This window comes from Diorhabda sublineata, chromosome 1 (genome assembly GCF_026230105.1).
Source record: "Diorhabda sublineata isolate icDioSubl1.1 chromosome 1, icDioSubl1.1, whole genome shotgun sequence".
Taxonomy (NCBI): Eukaryota; Metazoa; Arthropoda; class Insecta; order Coleoptera; family Chrysomelidae; genus Diorhabda; species Diorhabda sublineata.
The window spans coordinates 1,968,755-1,993,542 of NC_079474.1; positions in this window are offsets into that span (position 1 = coordinate 1,968,755).

The window sequence follows — 24,788 nt, forward strand, 5'->3', positions numbered from 1 at the left end:
AGTTAGACAAGCTGTACGGAACCAAAAAAGACGTAAAGCAACAGACTATGACAATAAAATGATGATAATGAAGAAAAACTTGATGTAGAAGAAGAGGAATAGCTGGAAATCCGACAGGAGAAGCATCCAGAACTAGAAAACAATGAAAATAAATAACAGATACAAAGAGAAAAGTTAGACAAGCTGTACGGAACCAAAAAAGACGTATAGCAACAGACTATGACAATAAAATGATGATAATGAAGAAAAACTTGATGTAGAAGAAGAGGAATAGCTGGAAATCCAACAGGAGAAGCATCCAGAACTAGAAAACGATGAAAATAAACAACAGATACAAAGAGAAAAGTTAGACAAGCTGTACGGAACCAAAAAAGACGTATAGCAACAGACTATGACAATAAAATGATGATAATGAAGAAAAACTTGATGTAGAAGAAGAGGAATAGCTGGAAATCCAACAGGAGAAGCATCCAGAACTAGAAAACGATGAAAATAAACAACAGATACAAAGAGAAAAGTTAGACAAGCTGTACGGAACCAAAAAAGACGTAAAGCAACAAACTATGACAATAAAATGATGATAATGAAGAAAAACTTGATGTAGAAGAAGAGGAATAGCTGGAAATCCAACAGGAGAAGCATCCAGAACTAGAAAACGATGAAAATAAACAACAGATACAAAGAGAAAAGTTAGACAAGCTGTACGGAACCAAAAAAGACGTATAGCAACAGACTATGACAATAAAATGATGATAATGAAGAAAAACTTGATGTAGAAGAAGAGGAATAGCTGGAAATCCGACAGGAAAAGCATCCAGAACTAGAAAACGATGAAAATAAACAACCGATACAAAGAGAAAAGTTAGACAAGCTGTACGGAACCAAAAAAGACGTATAGCAACAGACTATGACAATAAAATGACGATAATGAAGAAAAACTTGATGTAGAAGAAGAGGAATAGCTGGAAATCCAACAGGAGAAGCATCCAGAACTAGAAAACGATGAAAATAAACAACAGATACAAAGAGAAAAGTTAGACAAGCTGTACGGAACCAAAAAAGACGTATAGCAACAGACTATGACAATAAAATGACGATAATGAAGAAAAACTTGATGTAGAAGAAGAGGAATAGCTGGAAATCCAACAGGAGAAGCATCCAGAACTAGAAAACAATGAAAATAAATAACAGATACAAAGAGAAAAGTTAGACAAGCTGTACGGAACCAAAAAAGACGTATAGCAACAGACTATGACAATAAAATGATGATAATGAAGAAAAACTTGATGTAGAAGAAGAGGAATAGCTGGAAATCCAACAGGAGAAGCATCCAGAACTAGAAAACAATGAAAATAAATAACAGATACAAAGAGAAAAGTTAGACAAGCTGTACGGAACCAAAAAAGACGTATAGCAACAGACTATGACAATAAAATGACGATAATGAAGAAAAACTTGATGTAGAAGAAGAGGAATAGCTGGAAATCCGACAGGAAAAGCATCTAGAACTAGAAAACGATGAAATTAAACAACAGATACAAAAAGAAAAGTTAGACAAGCTGTACGGAACCAAAAAAGACGTATAGCAACAGACTATGACAATAAAATGATGATAATGAAGAAAAACTTGATGTAGAAGAAGAGGAATAGCTGGAAATCCAACAGGAGAAGCATCCAGAACTAGAAAACAATGAAAATAAATAACAGATACAAAGAGAAAAGTTAGACAAGCTGTACGGAACCAAAAAAGACGTATAGCAACAGACTATGACAATAAAATGACGATAATGAAGAAAAACTTGATGTAGAAGAAGAGGAATAGCTGGAAATCCAACAGGAGAAGCATCCAGAACTAGAAAACAATGAAAATAAATAACAGATACAAAGAGAAAAGTTAGACAAGCTGTACGGAACCAAAAAAGACGTATAGCAACAGACTATGACAATAAAATGACGATAATGAAGAAAAACTTGATGTAGAAGAAGAGGAATAGCTGGAAATCCAACAGGAGAAGCATCCAGAACTAGAAAACAATGAAAATAAATAACAGATACAAAGAGAAAAGTTAGACAAGCTGTACGGAACCAAAAAAGACGTATAGCAACAGACTATGACAATAAAATGACGATAATGAAGAAAAACTTGATGTAGAAGAAGAGGAATAGCTGGAAATCCGACAGGAAAAGCATCTAGAACTAGAAAACGATGAAATTAAACAACAGATACAAAAAGAAAAGTTAGACAAGCTGTACGGAACCAAAAAAGACGTAAAGCAACAGACTATGACAATAAAATGATGATAATGAAGAAAAACTTGATGTAGAAGAAGAGGAATAGCTGGAAATCCAACAGGAGAAGCATCCAGAACTAGAAAACAATGAAAATAAATAACAGATACAAAGAGAAAAGTTAGACAAGCTGTACGGAACCAAAAAAGACGTATAGCAACAGACTATGACAATAAAATGACGATAATGAAGAAAAACTTGATGTAGAAGAAGAGGAATAGCTGGAAATCCAACAGGAGAAGCATCCAGAACTAGAAAACGATGAAAATAAACAACCGATACAAAGAGAAAAGTTAGACAAGCTGTACGGAACCAAAAAAGACGTATAGCAACAGACTATGACAATAAAATGACGATAATGAAGAAAAACTTGATGTAGAAGAAGAGGAATAGCTGGAAATCCAACAGGAGAAGCATCCAGAACTAGAAAACAATGAAAATAAATAACAGATACAAAGAGAAAAGTTAGACAAGCTGTACGGAACCAAAAAAGACGTATAGCAACAGACTATGACAATAAAATGATGATAATGAAGAAAAACTTGATGTAGAAGAAGAGGAATAGCTGGAAATCCAACAGGAGAAGCATCCAGAACTAGAAAACAATGAAAATAAATAACAGATACAAAGAGAAAAGTTAGACAAGCTGTACGGAACCAAAAAAGACGTATAGCAACAGACTATGACAATAAAATGACGATAATGAAGAAAAACTTGATGTAGAAGAAGAGGAATAGCTGGAAATCCGACAGGAAAAGCATCTAGAACTAGAAAACGATGAAATTAAACAACAGATACAAAAAGAAAAGTTAGACAAGCTGTACGGAACCAAAAAAGACGTATAGCAACAGACTATGACAATAAAATGATGATAATGAAGAAAAACTTGATGTAGAAGAAGAGGAATAGCTGGAAATCCAACAGGAGAAGCATCCAGAACTAGAAAACAATGAAAATAAATAACAGATACAAAGAGAAAAGTTAGACAAGCTGTACGGAACCAAAAAAGACGTAAAGCAACAGACTATGATAATAAAATGATGATAATGAAGAAAAACTTGATGTAGAAGAAGAGGAATAGCTGGAAATCCAACAGGAGAAGCATCCAGAACTAGAAAACAATGAAAATAAATAACAGATACAAAGAGAAAAGTTAGACAAGCTGTACGGAACCAAAAAAGACGTAAAGCAACAGACTATGATAATAAAATGATGATAATGAAGAAAAACTTGATGTAGAAGAAGAGGAATAGCTGGAAATCCGACAGGAAAAGCATCTAGAACTAGAAAACGATGAAATTAAACAACAGATACAAAAAGAAAAGTTAGACAAGCTGTACGGAACCAAAAAAGACGTATAGCAACAGACTATGACAATAAAATGATGATAATGAAGAAAAACTTGATGTAGAAGAAGAGGAATAGCTGGAAATCCAACAGGAGAAGCATCCAGAACTAGAAAACAATGAAAATAAATAACAGATACAAAGAGAAAAGTTAGACAAGCTGTACGGAACCAAAAAAGACGTAAAGCAACAGACTATGATAATAAAATGATGATAATGAAAAAAAACTTGATGTAGAAGAAGAGGAATAGCTGTAAATCCGACAGGAAAAGCATCCAGAACTAGAAAACGATGAAAATAAACAACAGATACAAAGAGAAAAGTTAGACAAGCTGTACGGAACCAAAAAAGACGTAAAGCAACAGACTATGATAATAAAATGATGATAATGAAGAAAAACTTGATGTAGAAGAAGAGGAATAGCTGTAAATCCGACAGGAAAAGCATCCAGAACTAGAAAACGATGAAAATAAACAACCGATACAAAGAGAAAAGTTAGACAAGCTGTACGGAACCAAAAAAGACGTAAAGCAACAGACTATGATAATAAAATGATGATAATGAAGAAAAACTTGATGTAGAAGAAGAGGAATAGCTGTAAATCCGACAGGAAAAGCATCCAGAACTAGAAAACGATGAAAATAAACAACAGATACAAAGAGAAAAGTTAGACAAGCTGTACGGAACCAAAAAAGACGTAAAGCAACAGACTATGATAATAAAATGATGATAATGAAGAAAAACTTGATGTAGAAGAAGAGGAATAGCTGTAAATCCGACAGGAAAAGCATCCAGAACTAGAAAACGATGAAAATAAACAACCGATACAAAGAGAAAAGTTAGACAAGCTGTACGGAACCAAAAAAGACGTAAAGCAACAGACTATGATAATAAAATGATGATAATGAAGAAAAACTTGATGTAGAAGAAGAGGAATAGCTGTAAATCCGACAGGAAAAGCATCCAGAACTAGAAAACGATGAAAATAAACAACAGATACAAAGAGAAAAGTTAGACAAGCTGTACGGAACCAAAAAAGACGTAAAGCAACAGACTATGACAATAAAATGATGATAATGAAGAAAAACTTGATGTAGAAGAAGAGGAATAGCTGGAAATCCAACAGGAGAAGCATCCAGAACTAGAAAACGATGAAAATAAACAACAGATACAAAGAGAAAAGTTGGACAAGCTGTACGGAACCAAAAAAGACGTAAAGCAACAAACTATGACAATAAAATGATGATAATGAAGAAAAACTTGATGTAGAAGAAGAGGAATAGCTGGAAATCCAACAGGAGAAGCATCCAGAACTAGAAAACGATGAAAATAAAGAACAGATACAAAGAGAAAAGTTAGACAAGCTGTACGGAACCAAAAAAGACGTAAAGCAACAGACTATGACAATAAAATGATGATAATGAAGAAAAACTTATGTAGAAGAAAAGGAATAGCTGGAAATCCAACAGGAGAAGCATCCAGAACTAGAAAACAATGAAAATAAATAACAGATACAAAGAGAAAAGTTAGACAAGCTGTACGGAACCAAAAAAGACGTAAAGCAACAGACTATGATAATAAAATGATGATAATGAAGAAAAACTTGATGTAGAAGAAGAGGAATAGCTGGAAATCCAACAGGAGAAGCATCCAGAACTAGAAAACAATGAAAATAAACAACAGATACAAAGAGAAAAGTTGGACAAGCTGTACGGAACCAAAAAAGACGTAAAGCAACAAACTATGACAATAAAATGATGATAATGAAGAAAAACTTGATGTAGAAGAAGAGGAATAGCTGGAAATCCAACAGGAGAAGCATCCAGAACTAGAAAACGATGAAAATAAAGAACAGATACAAAGAGAAAAGTTAGACAAGCTGTACGGAACCAAAAAAGACGTAAAGCAACAGACTATGACAATAAAATGATGATAATGAAGAAAAACTTATGTAGAAGAAAAGGAATAGCTGGAAATCCAACAGGAGAAGCATCCAGAACTAGAAAACAATGAAAATAAATAACAGATACAAAGAGAAAAGTTAGACAAGCTGTACGGAACCAAAAAAGACGTAAAGCAACAGACTATGATAATAAAATGATGATAATGAAGAAAAACTTGATGTAGAAGAAGAGGAATAGCTGGAAATCCAACAGGAGAAGCATCCAGAACTAGAAAACAATGAAAATAAATAACAGATACAAAGAGAAAAGTTAGACAAGCTGTACGGAACCAAAAAAGACGTATAGCAACAGACTATGACAATAAAATGACGATAATGAAGAAAAACTTGATGTAGAAGAAGAGGAATAGCTGGAAATCCGACAGGAAAAGCATCTAGAACTAGAAAACGATGAAATTAAACAACAGATACAAAAAGAAAAGTTAGACAAGCTGTACGGAACCAAAAAAGACGTATAGCAACAGACTATGACAATAAAATGATGATAATGAAGAAAAACTTGATGTAGAAGAAGAGGAATAGCTGGAAATCCAACAGGAGAAGCATCCAGAACTAGAAAACAATGAAAATAAATAACAGATACAAAGAGAAAAGTTAGACAAGCTGTACGGAACCAAAAAAGACGTAAAGCAACAGACTATGATAATAAAATGATGATAATGAAGAAAAACTTGATGTAGAAGAAGAGGAATAGCTGGAAATCCAACAGGAGAAGCATCCAGAACTAGAAAACAATGAAAATAAATAACAGATACAAAGAGAAAAGTTAGACAAGCTGTACGGAACCAAAAAAGACGTATAGCAACAGACTATGATAATAAAATGATGATAATGAAGAAAAACTTGATGTAGAAGAAGAGGAATAGCTGGAAATCCGACAGGAAAAGCATCTAGAACTAGAAAACGATGAAATTAAACAACAGATACAAAAAGAAAAGTTAGACAAGCTGTACGGAACCAAAAAAGACGTATAGCAACAGACTATGACAATAAAATGATGATAATGAAGAAAAACTTGATGTAGAAGAAGAGGAATAGCTGGAAATCCGACAGGAAAAGCATCCAGAACTAGAAAACGATGAAAATAAACAACAGATACAAAGAGAAAAGTTAGACAAGCTGTACGGAACCAAAAAAGACGTAAAGCAACAGACTATGACAATAAAATGATGATAATGAAGAAAAACTTGATGTAGAAGAAGAGGAATAGCTGGAAATCCAACAGGAGAAGCATCCAGAACTAGAAAACGATGAAAATAAACAACAGATACAAAGAGAAAAGTTGGACAAGCTGTACGGAACCAAAAAAGACGTAAAGCAACAAACTATGACAATAAAATGATGATAATGAAGAAAAACTTGATGTAGAAGAAGAGGAATAGCTGGAAATCCAACAGGAGAAGCATCCAGAACTAGAAAACAATGAAAATAAATAACAGATACAAAGAGAAAAGTTAGACAAGCTGTACGGAACCAAAAAAGACGTATAGCAACAGACTATGACAATAAAATGATGATAATGAAGAAAAACTTGATGTAGAAGAAGAGGAATAGCTGGAAATCCAACAGGAGAAGCATCCAGAACTAGAAAACAATGAAAATAAATAACAGATACAAAGAGAAAAGTTAGACAAGCTGTACGGAACCAAAAAAGACGTATAGCAACAGACTATGACAATAAAATGACGATAATGAAGAAAAACTTGATGTAGAAGAAGAGGAATAGCTGGAAATCCGACAGGAAAAGCATCTAGAACTAGAAAACGATGAAATTAAACAACAGATACAAAAAGAAAAGTTAGACAAGCTGTACGGAACCAAAAAAGACGTATAGCAACAGACTATGACAATAAAATGATGATAATGAAGAAAAACTTGATGTAGAAGAAGAGGAATAGCTGGAAATCCAACAGGAGAAGCATCCAGAACTAGAAAACAATGAAAATAAATAACAGATACAAAGAGAAAAGTTAGACAAGCTGTACGGAACCAAAAAAGACGTAAAGCAACAGACTATGATAATAAAATGATGATAATGAAGAAAAACTTGATGTAGAAGAAGAGGAATAGCTGGAAATCCAACAGGAGAAGCATCCAGAACTAGAAAACAATGAAAATAAATAACAGATACAAAGAGAAAAGTTAGACAAGCTGTACGGAACCAAAAAAGACGTATAGCAACAGACTATGACAATAAAATGATGATAATGAAGAAAAACTTGATGTAGAAGAAGAGGAATAGCTGGAAATCCAACAGGAGAAGCATCCAGAACTAGAAAACAATGAAAATAAATAACAGATACAAAGAGAAAAGTTAGACAAGCTGTACGGAACCAAAAAAGACGTATAGCAACAGACTATGATAATAAAATGATGATAATGAAGAAAAACTTGATGTAGAAGAAGAGGAATAGCTGGAAATCCGACAGGAAAAGCATCTAGAACTAGAAAACGATGAAATTAAACAACAGATACAAAAAGAAAAGTTAGACAAGCTGTACGGAATCAAAAAAGACGTAAAGCAACAACAAAATGATGGAAGTGAAAAAAAATTGGATGTAGAAGAAGAGGAATAGCTGGAAATCTGACAGGAAAAGCATCCAGAACTAGAAAACGATGAAAATAAGAAAAGAAGGAACCAGCGTCGTTATCAAACTTCATTCTGCGTTGAAAAGAGATATTCTGACTTATCCTTATACATGGTAGCGACACCTGGGTGTCATTAGAAAAGATTAAATAACAAACGAAACTATGAAAGAAGAGTAAGTAGAACCAGGGATCAAAACAATGGGAAAACAACAGCTAAGATGATTCGGACACCTTAGTAGAATGTAGAAAGGATTTGGGAAGCTGGTGATATGGAAAGGAGAGACCCTGAATACTTTGAGCTATTACAGAAGCAACGGCCCCAACAATCATCAGCTTCGTTCATTCATAATCAAATAACAACTGCCAAGGTCATTTGTAGATGCCACGTCGCTGATTATAGAGGTCAAAGAGCTTTTTGGTCACTTCCACTCCAAATTCTATCAGAACCTTCCATCGGATTTCGAAAATGTCGCCTGGCCTACAGCTTCAAAATAAATCGTCTCTAAAACGAACAAAATTTGATGAAAAACTATTTTTTCTTAGATATTCGTTTGATTTCCACGATTTTATACAAAAAATAAAACCCAAATATTCCGTTGAATTTATTAGAGCGCAACTTCCCGCAACTTGCTAGATGCATACTAAAATGTTTAACCAACACATTTGTCTACGTCCCGGTTGCATTCTGCATCCGCTTAGGAATTGTCGACGTTAAACAGCTTTTAACGCAAGACAAATGTACTTCGAGGAGTTTTCCCCGATGGGGGTAAGGACAGTCTAAACTGGGGAATAAATTATACACCGACTGCAACTGGAACTTGTTACTTCACTCCGACATTTACCGGACGTTCTTCTCCGAAGGGACACGGACATCGCTCGTATCCTAAATATCATTTAGGAGGATCGCTACAACTCATAAACTTACGAGGAGATTGATAATATTGATTGGGGATTTGGCGACCGCGTGATCGAACTTCAAATCAATTCCTGCGGAAAAAAAAACAGGAAACAAACCGAACCGGTTCAATCTTCGGCGGTTATTTTCGCTTTTCTCGGAGGTTTTCCTCGGCCATTTTGTACAAATCTTCGTTTGCAGAAGATATGTCTTCATCAATTGCTGACCAGTGTGTGTTCAAGCTTCTCAATCTGGATCCACGTCAATATTCCACAGAACAATATTCCATTATTATAATCATTTTGTTTAGGTTAGATTAGGTTAAGTTGGGGTTGAGTTAGATTAGGCTAGATTACGGTTTGGTTGGATTAGGTTATGTTAGGGTTGAGTTAGATTAGGTTAGGTTAGATTAGGCTAGATTAGGATTAGATTAGATTACGTTAGGATTAGGTTAGGTTAGATAAGCTTAGGTTAAATTGGGATGGTTTAATTAGGTTAAGTTAGGGTTGAGTTAGATTAGGCTAGGTTAGGATTAGATTAGGTTATGGTTGAGTTAGATTTGGTTAGGTTAGGTTAGGATTAGATTAGGTTACGTTAGGATTAGGTTAGGTTAGATAAGCTTAGGTTAAATTAGGTTAAGTTAGGGTTGAATTAGATTAGGCTAGGTTAGGATTAGATCAGGTTATGGTTGAGTTAGATTAGGTTAGGTTAGGTTAGGATTAGATTAGGTTACGTTAGGATTAGGTTAGGTTAGATAAGCTTAGGTTTGATTGGGTTGAATTAGATTAGGCTAGGTTAGGATTAGATCAGGTTATGGTTGAGTTAGATTAGGTTAGGTTAGGTTAGGATTAGATTAGGTTACGTTAGGATTAGGTTAGGTTAGATAAGCTTAGGTTTGATTGGGTTGAGTTAGATTAGGCTAGGTTAGGATTAGATTAGGTTATGGTTGAGTTAGATTAGGTTAGGGTTATAAGCTCCAACGAGTTCTGTCGATAATTCCATCGATCTCTTCCTCGTTACGTTGATTAGAGATGCGTTAAAAGTTTGCTTAAATTGAAGATCAATCTAAACAATCAGATCATGGAAAATTAGTGATCGGATCAGAATTGATCGTCGAGAAAGGTCGATTCGAGCGGAAAATCCTCCAACCGCGTTTTTTGTCAAGGTTTCTTCTTCGGGAATTGAATTATGATTGCCAACAACACTTTCCGCTAATAATTTTTCTTTACGAAACTCTATATATAGTACGAGGATGATTCGAGAAGTACCGGGCCCGTAGAAAGATTAGTTGGATAGAATTTGTTACGAGGAGGGTTTGTTGGAGTGGTGGCACCGATAAAATATCTCTAAGGACCTGGACCGCACAAAAAGTTGTTGAAAAAAATTACCTTTTAGCTCTATATACTTTTCCAACGATGTTTAATGAGTTTAATTAACGAAAAACTCAAAATTGTCGACAACTTTGATCACCGATAAATCCGGGAACAGAAAATGATCCGAAGAAGCTAAATCTGGCGAATAAGGTATCAATTCAAACTTTAATTCGTTAATTTTATCCATGGCAATAACGGATTTGAGAGCTGGTGCATTGTCATGATGGAACAACATTTTATTCTCAACCAAATGAGGCCGTTTCTTCGCTCAATAAACTCGCATTATATTCGCCATTGATGTTTTTCCATTTTTCAATCTAGTCAATGAAAATTATCCCTAAAAACCGACGCCATAACCTCGATTACAGATGGAACGGTTTTTGTCTTCTTCGAACCCGGTCCTCCCTCGTCGGTCCATTGCTTCGATTGTTCTTTTGTGTAGTGATGGACCCAAGTTTCATCCCTAGTTACAAAACGGTTTTATTTCTCTGTAATATCCTCAAACAATCGTTGGAAAGATCTCCATGACGCTGTTTTTGTTCCATTGTTAGCAAACGCGGCATCCAACTTGCACGCAGCTTTCTCGTTTTGAAATTTTCACTTTTCGAAACGTCCACTAGCTCTCGCGCTTTCATTCGACGATCGTCCAGTACTACTATGGATTTTCTTCAACATTTCTGGTCTTAGTAGTTCGTATAGTCTCGTTGAAACTATACTATTCAATATTTTACTGTTGATAACGAAGGAGCAGTCTCACAATTAACTACCGCCATCTCTAGGTAAGACCAGGTGCAAACCTCGTGGTACAATATGTTTTATATACACTATACGCCATAAACATTGGTCCAAATAGCAACAGATTATAGGAAAGCTGCAATAGTTGTTTTTTATGATAAAATATCGATTTGAATACAATAATCTTATAGTTTTAGGGCATTTCGGTTATCAGTTACGTCTTCAGAACCGTTTTTTTATCGTCTAAATTCTTATTGGATTAACATATTGTCCGAACCTCGTAGTTGAAACGGAATCGTGTGGGGTCCGTGATGAAAGCAAAATTGGAGAAGGAGTAAAACAAGAAGGAGGAGACTGTAGATATTCGGAGAGCTTTTATTTGTTAAGCAAATGCCCATTAGACAAGTACTGTAGGAATTACATGGAAATTTAATTTTCTATGTTGTCCGAGTGGGTTAAGTTTGGTGCATGCAAATCCGACGGTTGCCATAAATTAATTATGAGAGAGATAGAACGGCACAATTCCTGTTAACGAACTTCTATGATTCTAGATTTATTGTTAGGTTATGTTGGTCCCGTTGTCGGCTCCGCTTCGTTTTCCCTATTTACACTACCAAATTTGAATAATAATTTTGTTGTATAACGATTTAATTCGAATTTATAAAAAACGAAGCGACATCTATACGACGGACGCGTCGGCCATCTTGGATACGCTTAAACCAATCAAAAACGCGCGGACGCGTCAACATTCGAAACCGTCCATTAATTAATTAATTACATCACAATCGGTCGATGTTTTTAAAAGTTTTACGTGAAAAACAAAAAAATATCTCGAAGGCAACGCCTCCAATCGTAAATTAGAGCTCTTACTCAATGTCAATGTCATTGTCAATGACGGATAAGCTGTCATTATTGTCAAATAGAAAGATGGTAGGTCTTCATTGGAACTAGAGTGAAAACAAGCTAGAAACTTACGTCAAAAGGTTCGGTTTGGAATAAGGAAGATTTCAAATAAAAAACGAGATGTTTCATTGTTTATTTGGAACATTTTCTAGATCTGCGTATGCCACGAACTGTCCAGGATCGTCTCGTAAAGCACGTGGACGAATTGAAGCTTCGGATTTGAAAAAATGCGCAAGTGCAATGAAAGTTCGGTAATAACATCGATTACCTCATCGTTTTACCTTCTTTGTTTGATCGTATTATAGATAAGAGAGAGAAAAAGCAGTTTTCTTTAAATATGCCTTTAAATTATCGCGAAAATCGGGGAAATCTGATATCGATTTGATTTCAATCGGCAAGTGATTGTGCATTTTTTTTACATTGTAAAGTATCGAGCCATTAACTAATCAACTTATAAATATGAGTAAACCGTCGATGCTATTTTGATTTAAAAATAAAATATTTACAAACGGATCCTTAACTAGGCTGCGATGCCTAAAATTTCGAGTTTCTCTCTAAACACGGCCGTTGTTATTTCTAATAAGAGATCCCGTGTTAGTTTTAAATCGAGAATACAAGGCACGGCAAGCAAATTCGTTTTCTCTTCTACCGAGCAGCTTTCCATTCAACCCTATAGCCCATTTACAGGGTTGGACTCGAAAAAATTTAATAATACCTCAACGAATTTTTCATTTTCTTTTTAATATAGTTTTTTTTTTTTTCGAAAAAAATTAGATATAATTTCGATTTATATTCATATTTTTTCACAGTTCAATTTTTAGAAAAATTGATGGATAATCAATACAAGATATTTTTTATAAATGAAATTTCAAAAAATTTATCATTAAATATCTCTGGAAATATTGATTTTAGCCACTAGATGCTGTGGACCTTTTATTTAGAAAATCGAATTTTCTACAAGTTTGATTCAAACATTTTTCACCTAAGTCTTGTCGTTTACGAGATAAATGCGAAAAAACGCGAATTTCACGTCACGTCAATCGAGTTTAGAGGATAGACTCAACATAAAAAACAAAATAATTTTGAGAATAGAAAATGATCCAAGGGGACTAAATCTGGAGAATAGAGTACATGAGGCTGCAATTCAAACTTTAATACCTCAATTTTGGACATTGTAATATCGGATTTGAGATGATGGGTCGTTTTGATGAAACAACATTTTCTTTTTATCCAAATACGGCCGTTTTTACTTTATATCTTCGATCAATAAGTTGATTATTATCCCTAAAAACCGAAGTCATGACTTTATCTGCATATAGAACGGTTTTTGTCCTCTTCGAACCCGGTCCTCCCTCGCCAGTCCATTATTTTCGATTGTTATTTTTGTTCAAGTGTGAAGAAATTGACTCAAGTTTCATCCAGGGTCATTAAACAACTTTATTTTTTTCGTAATATCTCCAAACAATCATTGGAAACGCTGTTTTTGTTCCAGCGCGGCGTCCATCTTGCGCACAGCTTTCTCAGTCCAAATTTCCGTACTTTTCGAAATGCCCATTATGTCTTCTAGCTCGTTTGAACACCCAGTATCATTTTGTGGATTTTTTTCAACATTTTTGGAGTAGGTACGTCATTCGGTCGACCACCCAATCTTTTACTGAATCCGATCCTGTCCACTTCCACACTTTCCTCCTTGTTTAATCGTCTATTCAGCACCGGCCTGTCCAAATAGCCCACGGTCAGCAGGACGGGAACAGCCGAGACCTGTGTGTGAGTAGCAGGAACAGCAATTCCGATAGCGGGAGTTACGGCCAGTTGTTTTTCGTAGCAGGAACAGCGAAGAGAATCTACAGGAATGCGGGCTAACGAGAAGGACGAAAGACGTACATTAGGTTGGTTGTCATTGGCGTACGAAAATATAAAAAGCGAAAAGAAACCGTAGAATTTCAAATATTAACAAAGCCATTTTGGAAATTATTATATTACCACCAATTAGTTAAAGGCTCAATACTTTACAATGTAAAAAAATGCGCAATCACTTGCCGATTGAAATCAAATCGATATATTTCCCCGATTTTCGCGATAATTTAAAGGCATATTTACTGAAAACTGCTTTCTATTTACTTGTGTTTTGTTTTTTAGTTGATACAAGCTTTGTTCTACAAATTTTTTGACAATAAAGCATTTCCCTCTCTCTCTCTCTTATGTATAATACTATCGAACAAAGAAGATTAAACGATGAGGTATTCGATGTTATTACCGAACTTTCATTGCACCATTTTGGAAATTTGGTTTTTTTTATGGTTGAATCAATGTTTTCGTAAAAACTTGAATTTTCAAATCGATATGACAACGTTGTAAAACGGACTTGGCTTCGGAAAACGTTTACGTTTTCGGGACTTAATTGAACGATATGAATCTGGTAAATTATGCCAGATATTCCCGAATATCCTTCAGAGTCGTCCTGCAGGAATTTTAGGTATTACGAATATAATCATCCGCGGATTTGGTATTTCGAGAATTGAGTAGAACGGACAGTAGAATTCGTGTTAAAAAAATATTACACATTGTTTTAAAAGTACTTTTCTGTTCATTTATATAACTTACAAGTATTAATGAATCAATCCATCATTCATCAATACTAAAAATATGAACAGCTTGTCAAAAACTATTTGCCTTTACCTTCTAAGGGCTCAAATTGAGCGAATTTTACTCGGAGTAAACTTGAAAGATTAAAAATTCCGACATCTTTGTCCAATTCGCTTCTCCAATTTCACGGTTATCCATTTAGGAACGCGGAGCACCAATTAGTTAAAGGCTCAATACTTTACAATGTAAAAAAATGCACAATCACTTGCCAATTGAAATCAAATCGATATATTTCCCCGATTTTCGCGATAATTTGAAGTTATATTTATTGAAAACTGTTTTCTTTTTACTTATGTTTGTTTTTTAGTTGTTACAAGCTTTTTTTTACAAATTTTTTGACAATAAAGCATTTCTCTCTATCTCTTATGTATGATACGATCAAACAAAGAATATAAAACGATGAGGTATTCGATGTTATTACCGAACTTTCATTGCACTTGCGCATTTTTTCAAATCCGAAGCTTCAATTCGTCCACGTGCTTTACGAGTCGATCCTGGACAGTTCGTGTGGCATACGCAGATCTAGAAGATGTTCTGTATAAACAAAATAAAGTTGTTCAATGACCCTGGATGAAACTTGAGTCAATTTCTTCACACTTGAACAAAAATAACAATCGAAAATAATGGACTGGCGAGGGAGGACCGGGTTCGAAGAGGACAAAAACCGTTCTATATGCAGATAAAGTCATGGCTTCGGTTTTTAGGGATAATAATCAACTTATTGATCGAAGATATAAAGTAAAAACGGCCGTATTTGGATAAAAAGAAAATGTTGTTTCATCAAAACGACCCATCAACTCAAATCCGATATTACAATGTCCAAAATTGAGGTATTAAAGTTTGAATTGCAGCCTCATGTACTCTATTCTCCAGATTTAGTCCCCTTGGATCATTTTCTATTCTCAAAATTATTTTGTTTTTTATGTTGAGTCTATCCTCTAAACTCGATTGACGTGACGTGAAATTCGCGTTTTTTCGCATTTATCTCGTAAACGACAAGACTTGGGTGAAAAATGTTTGAATCAAACTTGTAGAAAATTCGATTTTCTAAATAAAAGGTCCACAGCATCTAGTGGCTAAAATCAATATTTCCAGAGATATTTAATGATAAATTTTTTGAAATTTCATTTATAAAAAATATCTTGTATTGATTATCCATCAATTTTTCTAAAAATTGAACTGTGAAAAAATATGAATATAAATCGAAATTATATCTAATTTTTTTCGAAAAAAAAAAAAACTATATTAAAAAGAAAATGAAAAATTCGTTGAGGTATTATTAAATTTTTTCGAGTCCAACCCTGTAAATGGGCTATAGGGTTGAATGGAAAGCTGCTCGGTAGAAGAGAAAACGAATTTGCTTGCCGTGCCTTGTATTCTCGATTTAAAACTAACACGGGATCTCTTATTAGAAATAACAACGGCCGTGTTTAGAGAGAAACTCGAAATTTTAGGCATCGCAGCCTAGTTAAGGATCCGTTTGTAAATATTTTATTTTTAAATCAAAATAGCATCGACGGTTTACTCATATTTATAAGTTGATTAGTTAATGGCTCGATACTTTACAATGTAAAAAAAATGCACAATCACTTGCCGATTGAAATCAAATCTATATCAGATTTCCCCGATTTTCGCGATAATTTAAAGGCATATTTAATGAAAACTGCTTTCTCTCTCTCTTATGTATAATACGATCAAACAAAGAAGATAAAACGATGAGGTATTCGTATGGTTCATACCAGAACAGACAATTTGGTTGCTTCCGGTCTGATTTTGAACACAGACAATGATTTGGCGGATAGATTCGTCTCCTGTACTGTAAGAATTAAGATAAACCTTAAAAAAAAGGAATAGAATTAACAATTATAACGATGATAAGACACTAGATACTAGAAAAAATTTTTCTTTCCAATCAGGCTGATTCAACGGCTTCCCTTAGCTCTTGTCGATTTCTGGGACGATAATTCCACCAACCACCACCATTAATTTTCGATGGGAAATCGTTTAAAGTCCACCAAATCTTGGATTTGACCACGCCCATCTTTGCACAACTTGTTTTTTCATCTGTAAGGATAATTTGATGCCAAAAGTACAATTAATTAAATGCGAACATCATTTTGGATTGCTTGCACTGATTTGCAATGACAGCTTTCTGGATTCCTGGATGATCTAGATCAGTTCAAAGTCTTCTGATGGACCCCGGCAACCTTCCAATTTGACTAAAACGATTAATTCATTATCGAATTATTGATCACTGACATTAAACATTGATATTGGGTGGAAACTTTGATTTAAACTGTCAATATGTGAGTTTTTGCTTTTTCGACGAATAAAAATTCATTTTTGTGTCAGTTTTTTCTCAAAGTTTCAATATACGAGGTGTGGGTATAAAGTAACGAGATCTAGATGAGTCCAAAGTCTTCTGATGGACCCCAATTTGTCTAAAACGATTAATTCATTATCGAATTATTGATCACTGACATTAAACATTGATATTGGGTGGAAACTTTGATTTAAACTGTCAAAATGTGAGTTTTTGCTTTTTCTGCGAATAAAAATTCATTTTTGTGTCAGTTTTTTCTCAAAGATTCAATATACGAGGTGTGGGTATAAAGTAACGAGATCTAGATGAGTCCAAAGTCTTCTGATGGACCCCAATTTGTCTAAAACGATTAATTCATTATCGAATTATTGATCACTGACATTAAACATTGATATTGGGTGGAAACTTTGATTTAAACTGTCAAAATGTGAGTTTTTGCTTTTTCTGCGAATAAAAATTCATTTTTGTGTCAGTTTTTTCTCAAAGTTTCAATATACGAGGTGTGGGTATAAAGTAACGAGATCTAGATGAGTCCAAAGTCTTCTGATGGACCCCAATTTGTCTAAAACGATTAATTCATTATCGAATTATTGATCACTGACATTAAACATTGATATTGGGTGGAAACTTTGATTTAAACTGTCAATATGTGAGTTTTTGCTTTTTCTGCGAATAAAAATTCATTTTTGTGTCAGTTTTTTCTCAAAGATTCAATATACGAGGTGTGGGTATAAAGTAACGAGATCTAGATGAGTCCAAAGTCTTCTGATGGACCCCAATTTGTCTAAAACGATTAATTCATTATCGAATTATTGATCACTGACATTAAACATTGATATTGGGTGGAAACTTTGATTTAAACTGTCAATATGTGAGTTTTTGCTTTTTCTGCGAATAAAAATTCATTTTTGTGTCAGTTTTTTCTCAAAGATTCAATATACGAGGTGTGGGTATAAAGTAACGAGATCTAGATGAGTCCAAAGTCTTCTGATGGACCCCAATTTGTCTAAAACGATTAATTCATTATCGAATTATTGATCACTGACATTAAACATTGATATTGGGTGGAAACTTTGATTTAAACTGTCAATATGTGAGTTTTTGCTTTTTCTGCGAATAAAAATTCATTTTTGTGTCAGTTTTTTCTCAAAGATTCAATATACGAGGTGTGGGTATAAAGTAACGAGATCTAGATGAGTCCAAAGTCTTCTGATGGACCCCAATTTGTCTAAAACGATTAATTCATTATCGAATTATTGATCACTGACATTAAACATTGATATTGGGTGGAAACTTTGATTTAAACTGTCAAAATGTGAGTTTTTGCTTTTTCGACGAATAAAAATTCATTTTTCTGTCAGTTTTTTCTCAAAGATTCAATATACGAGGTGTGGGTATAAAGTAACGAGATCTAGATGAGTCCAAAGTCTTCTGATGGACCCCAATTTGTCTAAAACGATTAATTCATTATCGAATTATTGATCACTGACATTAAACATTGATATTGGGTGGAAACTTTGATTTAAACTGTCAATATGTGAGTTTTTGCTTTTTCTGCGAATAAAAATTCATTTTTGTGTCAGTTTTTTCTCAAAGTTTCAATATACGAGGTGTGGGTATAAAGTAACGAGATCTAGATGAGTCCAAAGTCTTCTGATGGACCCCAATTTGTCTAAAACGATTAATTCATTATCGAATTATTGATCACTGACATTAAACATTGATATTGGGTGGAAACTTTGATTTAAACTGTCAAAATGTGAGTTTTTGCTTTTTCTGCGAATAAAAATTCATTTTTGTGTCAGTTTTTTCTCAAAGTTTCAATATACGAGGTGTGGGTATAAAGTAACGAGATCTAGATGAGTCCAAAGTCTTCTGATGGACCCCAATTTGTCTAAAACGATTAATTCATTATCGAATTATTGATCACTGACATTAAACATTGATATTGGGTGGAAACTTTGATTTAAACTGTCAATATGTGAGTTTTTGCTTTTTCTGCGAATAAAAATTCATTTTTGTGTCAGTTTTTTCTCAAAGTTTCAATATACGAGGTGTGGGTATAAAGTAACGAGATCTAGATGAGTCCAAAGTCTTCTGATGGACCCCAATTTGTCTAAAACGATTAATTCATTATCGAATTATTGATCACTGACATTAAACATTGATATTGGGTGGAAACTTTGATTTAAACTGTCAAAATGTGAGTTTTTGCTTTTTCTGCGAATAAAAATTCATTTTTGTGTCAGTTTTTTCTCAAAGTTTCAATATACGAGGTGTGGGTATAAAGTAACGAGATCTAGATGAGTCCAAAGTCTTCTGATGGACCCCAATTTGTCTAAAACGATTAATTCATTATCGAATTATTGATCACTGACATTAAACATTGATATTGGGTGGAAACTTTGATTTAAACTGTCAAAATGTGAGTTTTTGCTTTTTCTGCGAATAAAAATTCATTTTTGTGTCAGTTTTTTCTCAAAGTTTCAATATACGAGGTGTGGGTATAAAGTAACGAGATCTAGATGAGTCCAAAGTCTTCTGATGGACCCCAATTTGTCTAAAACGATTAATTCATTATCGAATTATTGATCACTGACATTAAACATTGATATTGGGTGGAAACTTTGATTTAAACTGTCAATATGTGAGTTTTTGCTTTTTCTGCGAATAAAAATTCATTTTTGTGTCAGTTTTTTCTCAAAGATTCAATATACGAGGTGTGGGTATAAAGTAACGAGATCTAGATGAGTCCAAAGTCTTCTGATGGACCCCAATTTGTCTAAAACGATTAATTCATTATCGAATTATTGATCACTGACATTAAACATTGATATTGGGTGGAAACTTTGATTTAAACTGTCAAAATGTGAGTTTTTGCTTTTTCGACGAATAAAAATTCATTTTTCTGTCAGTTTTTTCTCAAAGATTCAATATACGAGGTGTGGGTATAAAGTAACGAGATCTAGATGAGTCCAAAGTCTTCTGATGGACCCCAATTTGTCTAAAACGATTAATTCATTATCGAATTATTGATCACTGACATTAAACATTGATATTGGGTGGAAACTTTGATTTAAACTGTCAAAATGTGAGTTTTTGCTTTTTCTGCGAATAAAAATTCATTTTTGTGTCAGTTTTTTCTCAAAGTTTCAATATACGAGGTGTGGGTATAAAGTAACGAGATCTAGATGAGTCCAAAGTCTTCTGATGGACCCCAATTTGTCTAAAACGATTAATTCATTATCGAATTATTGATCACTGACATTAAACATTGATATTGGGTGGAAACTTTGATTTAAACTGTCAAAATGTGAGTTTTTGCTTTTTCTGCGAATAAAAATTCATTTTTGTGTCAGTTTTTTCTCAAAGATTCAATATTCGAGGTGTGGGTATAAAGTAACGAGATCTAGATGAGTCCAAAGTCTTCTGATGGACCCCAATTTGTCTAAAACGATTAATTCATTATCGAATTATTGATCACTGACATTAAACATTGATATTGGGTGGAAACTTTGATTTAAACTGTCAAAATGTGAGTTTTTGCTTTTTCTGCGAATAAAAATTCATTTTTGTGTCAGTTTTTTCTCAAAGTTTCAATATACGAGGTGTGGGTATAAAGTAACGAGATCTAGATGAGTCCAAAGTCTTCTGATGGACCCCAATTTGTCTAAAACGATTAATTCATTATCGAATTATTGATCACTGACATTAAACATTGATATTGGGTGGAAACTTTGATTTAAACTGTCAATATGTGAGTTTTTGCTTTTTCTGCGAATAAAAATTCATTTTTGTGTCAGTTTTTTCTCAAAGATTCAATATACGAGGTGTGGGTATAAAGTAACGAGATCTAGATGAGTCCAAAGTCTTCTGATGGACCCCAATTTGTCTAAAACGATTAATTCATTATCGAATTATTGATCACTGACATTAAACATTGATATTGGGTGGAAACTTTGATTTAAACTGTCAAAATGTGAGTTTTTGCTTTTTCTGCGAATAAAAATTCATTTTTGTGTCAGTTTTTTCTCAAAGTTTCAATATACGAGGTGTGGGTATAAAGTAACGAGATCTAGATGAGTCCAAAGTCTTCCGATGGACCCCAATTTGTCTAAAACGATTAATTCATTATCGAATTATTTAACACTGACATTAAACATTGATATTGGGTGGAAACTTTGATTTAAACTGTCAATATGTGAGTTTTTGCTTTTTCTGCGAATAAAAATTCATTTTTGTGTCAGTTTTTTCTCAAAGTTTCAATATACGAGGTGTGGGTATAAAGTAACGAGATCTAGATGAGTCCAAAGTCTTCCGATGGACCCCAATTTGTCTAAAACGATTAATTCATTATCGAATTATTTAACACTGACATTAAACATTGATATTGGGTGGAAACTTTGATTTAAACTGTCAATATGTGAGTTTTTGCTTTTTCTGCGAATAAAAATTCATTTTTGTGTCAGTTTTTTCTCAAAGTTTCAATATACGAGGTGTGGGTATAAAGTAACGAGATCTAGATGAGTCCAAAGTCTTCCGATGGACCCCAATTTGTCTAAAACGATTAATTCATTATCGAATTATTTAACACTGACATTAAACATTGATATTGGGTGGAAACTTTGATTTAAACTGTCAATATGTGAGTTTTTGCTTTTTCTGCGAATAAAAATTCATTTTTGTGTCAGTTTTTTCTCAAAGTTTCAATATACGAGGTGTGGGTATAAAGTAACGAGATCTAGATGAGTCCAAAGTCTTCCGATGGACCCCAATTTGTCTAAAACGATTAATTCATTATCGAATTATTGATCACTGACATTAAACATTGATATTGGGTGGAAACTTTGATTTAAACTGTCAAAATGTGAGTTTTTGCTTTTTCTGCGAATAAAAATTCATTTTTGTGTCAGTTTTTTCTCAAAGTTTCAATATACGAGGTGTGGGTATAAAGTAACGAGATCTAGATGAGTCCAAAGTCTTCCGATGGACCCCAATTTGTCTAAAACGATTAATTCATTATCGAATTATTTAACACTGACATTAAACATTGATATTGGGTGGAAACTTTGATTTAAACTGTCAATATGTGAGTTTTTGCTTTTTCGACGAATAAAAATTCATTTTTGTGTCAGTTTTTTCTCAAAGTTTCAATATACGAGGTGTGGGTATAAAGTAACGAGATCTAGATGAGTCCAAAGTCTTCCGATGGACCCCAATTTGTCTAAAACGATTAATTCATTATCGAATTATTTAACACTGACATTAAACATTGATATTGGGTGGAAACTTTGATTTAAACTGTCAATATGTGAGTTTTTGCTTTTTCTGCGAATAAAAATTCATTTTTGTGTCAGTTTTTTCTCAAAGTTTCAATATACGAGGTGTGGGTATAAAGTAACGAGATCTAGATGAGTCCAAAGTCTTCCGATGGACCCCAATTTGTCTAAAACGATTAATTCATTATCGAATTATTGATCACTGACATTAAACATTGATATTGGGTGGAAACTTTGATTTAAACTGTCAAAATGTGAGTTTTTGCTTTTTCGACGAATAAAAATTCATTTTTGTGTCAGTTTTTTCTCAAAGTTTCAATATACGAGGTGTGGGTATAAAGTAACGAGATCTAGATGAGTTCAAAGTCTTCTGATGGACCCCAATTTGACTAAAACGATTAATTCATTATCGAATTATTTATCACTGATAATGACAGTCAAATATTTCAAAAAATTGTCAAACCACACCCGCCTTTCCCTACGTGTAATCGTTAATTTAAAATACCTCAAACAAAATGAAGAATTTGTTGCATAATTTAGCCGCACTGTATATTAACATTAATTTATAACAACCTACCCTACATACGCTTTATTGTAATTACTTGTAATCAGGTAATAACTTTTAGATACAAACGATAACATCTCCCTTAAATGAAACACCGAAAAGGGGTTGGAAATAAATAAATAAACTCGTAATTCAAATAAAAGAATTAAAACGTCGTAAAGTATGTCCTGCTTTACTCGACCTTCTTCATAAATTCCAACGAACTTTCGAACTAGTCAAAGAAACAATAAGTTGAAAAAATTCAGTCGCTTACAGTTGCAATTTACGTACCTGGTTGCGTACCTCCGAATCGGAAACGTCCGGTGTCTTGATATAGGTCACATTTCAACTATAAAGGTCCTTTGGTCCTTGATTACAATGTTCTTCCAAGCAACGGGACCGTTTTATCAAATGTTAACGTTCACATTAATGCTTTTAATTTAAATATCAATGTGAGGATATCGATACTTTTGTCCCGTTAGGCTTTGACCGGTTTTTACAAGCTCCACGTTTTTTTTCCACAACAATTTTCCACTACTGGACAAATATGAGGTGAAAATTCGAATTTTTCTTATAGAAATCCAAGCTGCGTTTTTTGCTTGCGATTTAGTTGCGTCGTTAAGACAGGGGGGAGTGTTTAAGGGTGAAAAAACGATTTATCCCGATTTCCAGCAAAAATACCCGAAAAAGTTGAATAGCAAAAGTCTACAATTTTTGTATCCTCACTTTGAGGTTATGTAACTGAAAACTTGAGTTTTTGGTTTTTATTTTTGTAAAAAATTGTCTTTTTGTCGCCAATATACATTTATTTAATTCGAAATTATTATTTTCGTTCTTTATTATTTTGATATAATATCAAAAAAGCACCCTAATTTTCAAACGAAAATTCTCCCGCCAAAATATCAATTTTTTTTAAAAAATCGGTGCGCTTCTCGTTTTTTGAAATCTCTTCTTTCTGCTGGTGTGAAAAAATGGTCGTTAAGCAATAAAATTGAAAGAGGGGGGAGTTTTTAAGGGTGAAAAAACGATTTATCTCGATTTCCAGCAAAAATACCCGAAAAAGTTGAATAGCAAAAGTCTACAATTTTTGTATCCTCACTTTGAGGTTATGTAACTGAAAACTTGAGTTTTTGGTTTTTATTTTTGTAAAAAATTGTCTTTTTGTCTCCAATATACATTTATTTAATTCGAAATATTTATTTTTGTTTTTTGTTATTTTGATATAATATCAAAAAAGCACCCTAATTTTCAAACGAAAATTCTCCCGCCGAAATATCAATTTTTTTTAAAAAATTGGTGCGCTTCTCGTTTTTTGAAATCTCTTCTTTCTGCTGGTGTGAAAAAATGGTCGTTAAAGCATAAAATTAAAAGAGGGGGGAGTTTTTAAGGGTAGAAAAACGATTTATCCCGATTTCCAGCAAAAATACCCGAAAAAGTTGAATAGCAAAAGTGTACAACTTTTATATCCTCACTTTGAGGTTATGTAACTGAAAACTTGAGTTTTTGGTTTTTATTTTTGTAAAAAATTGTCTTTTTGTCTCCAATATACATTTATTTAATTCGAAATTATTATTTTCGTTCTTTATTATTTTGATATAATATCAAAAAAGCACCCTAATTTTCAAACGAAAATTCTCCCGCCAAAATATCAATTTTTTTTAAAAAATCGGTGCGCTTCTGGTTTTTTGAAATCTCTTCTTTCTGCTGGTGTGAAAAAATGCGTCGTTAAAGCATAAAATTAAAAGAGGGGGGAGTTTTTAAGGGTAGAAAAACGATTTATCCCGATTTCCAGCAAAAATACCCGAAAAAGTTGAATAGCAAAAGTCTACAATTTTTGTATCCTCACTTTGAGGTTATGTAACTAAAAACTTGAGTTTTTGGTTTTTATTTTTGTAAAAAATTG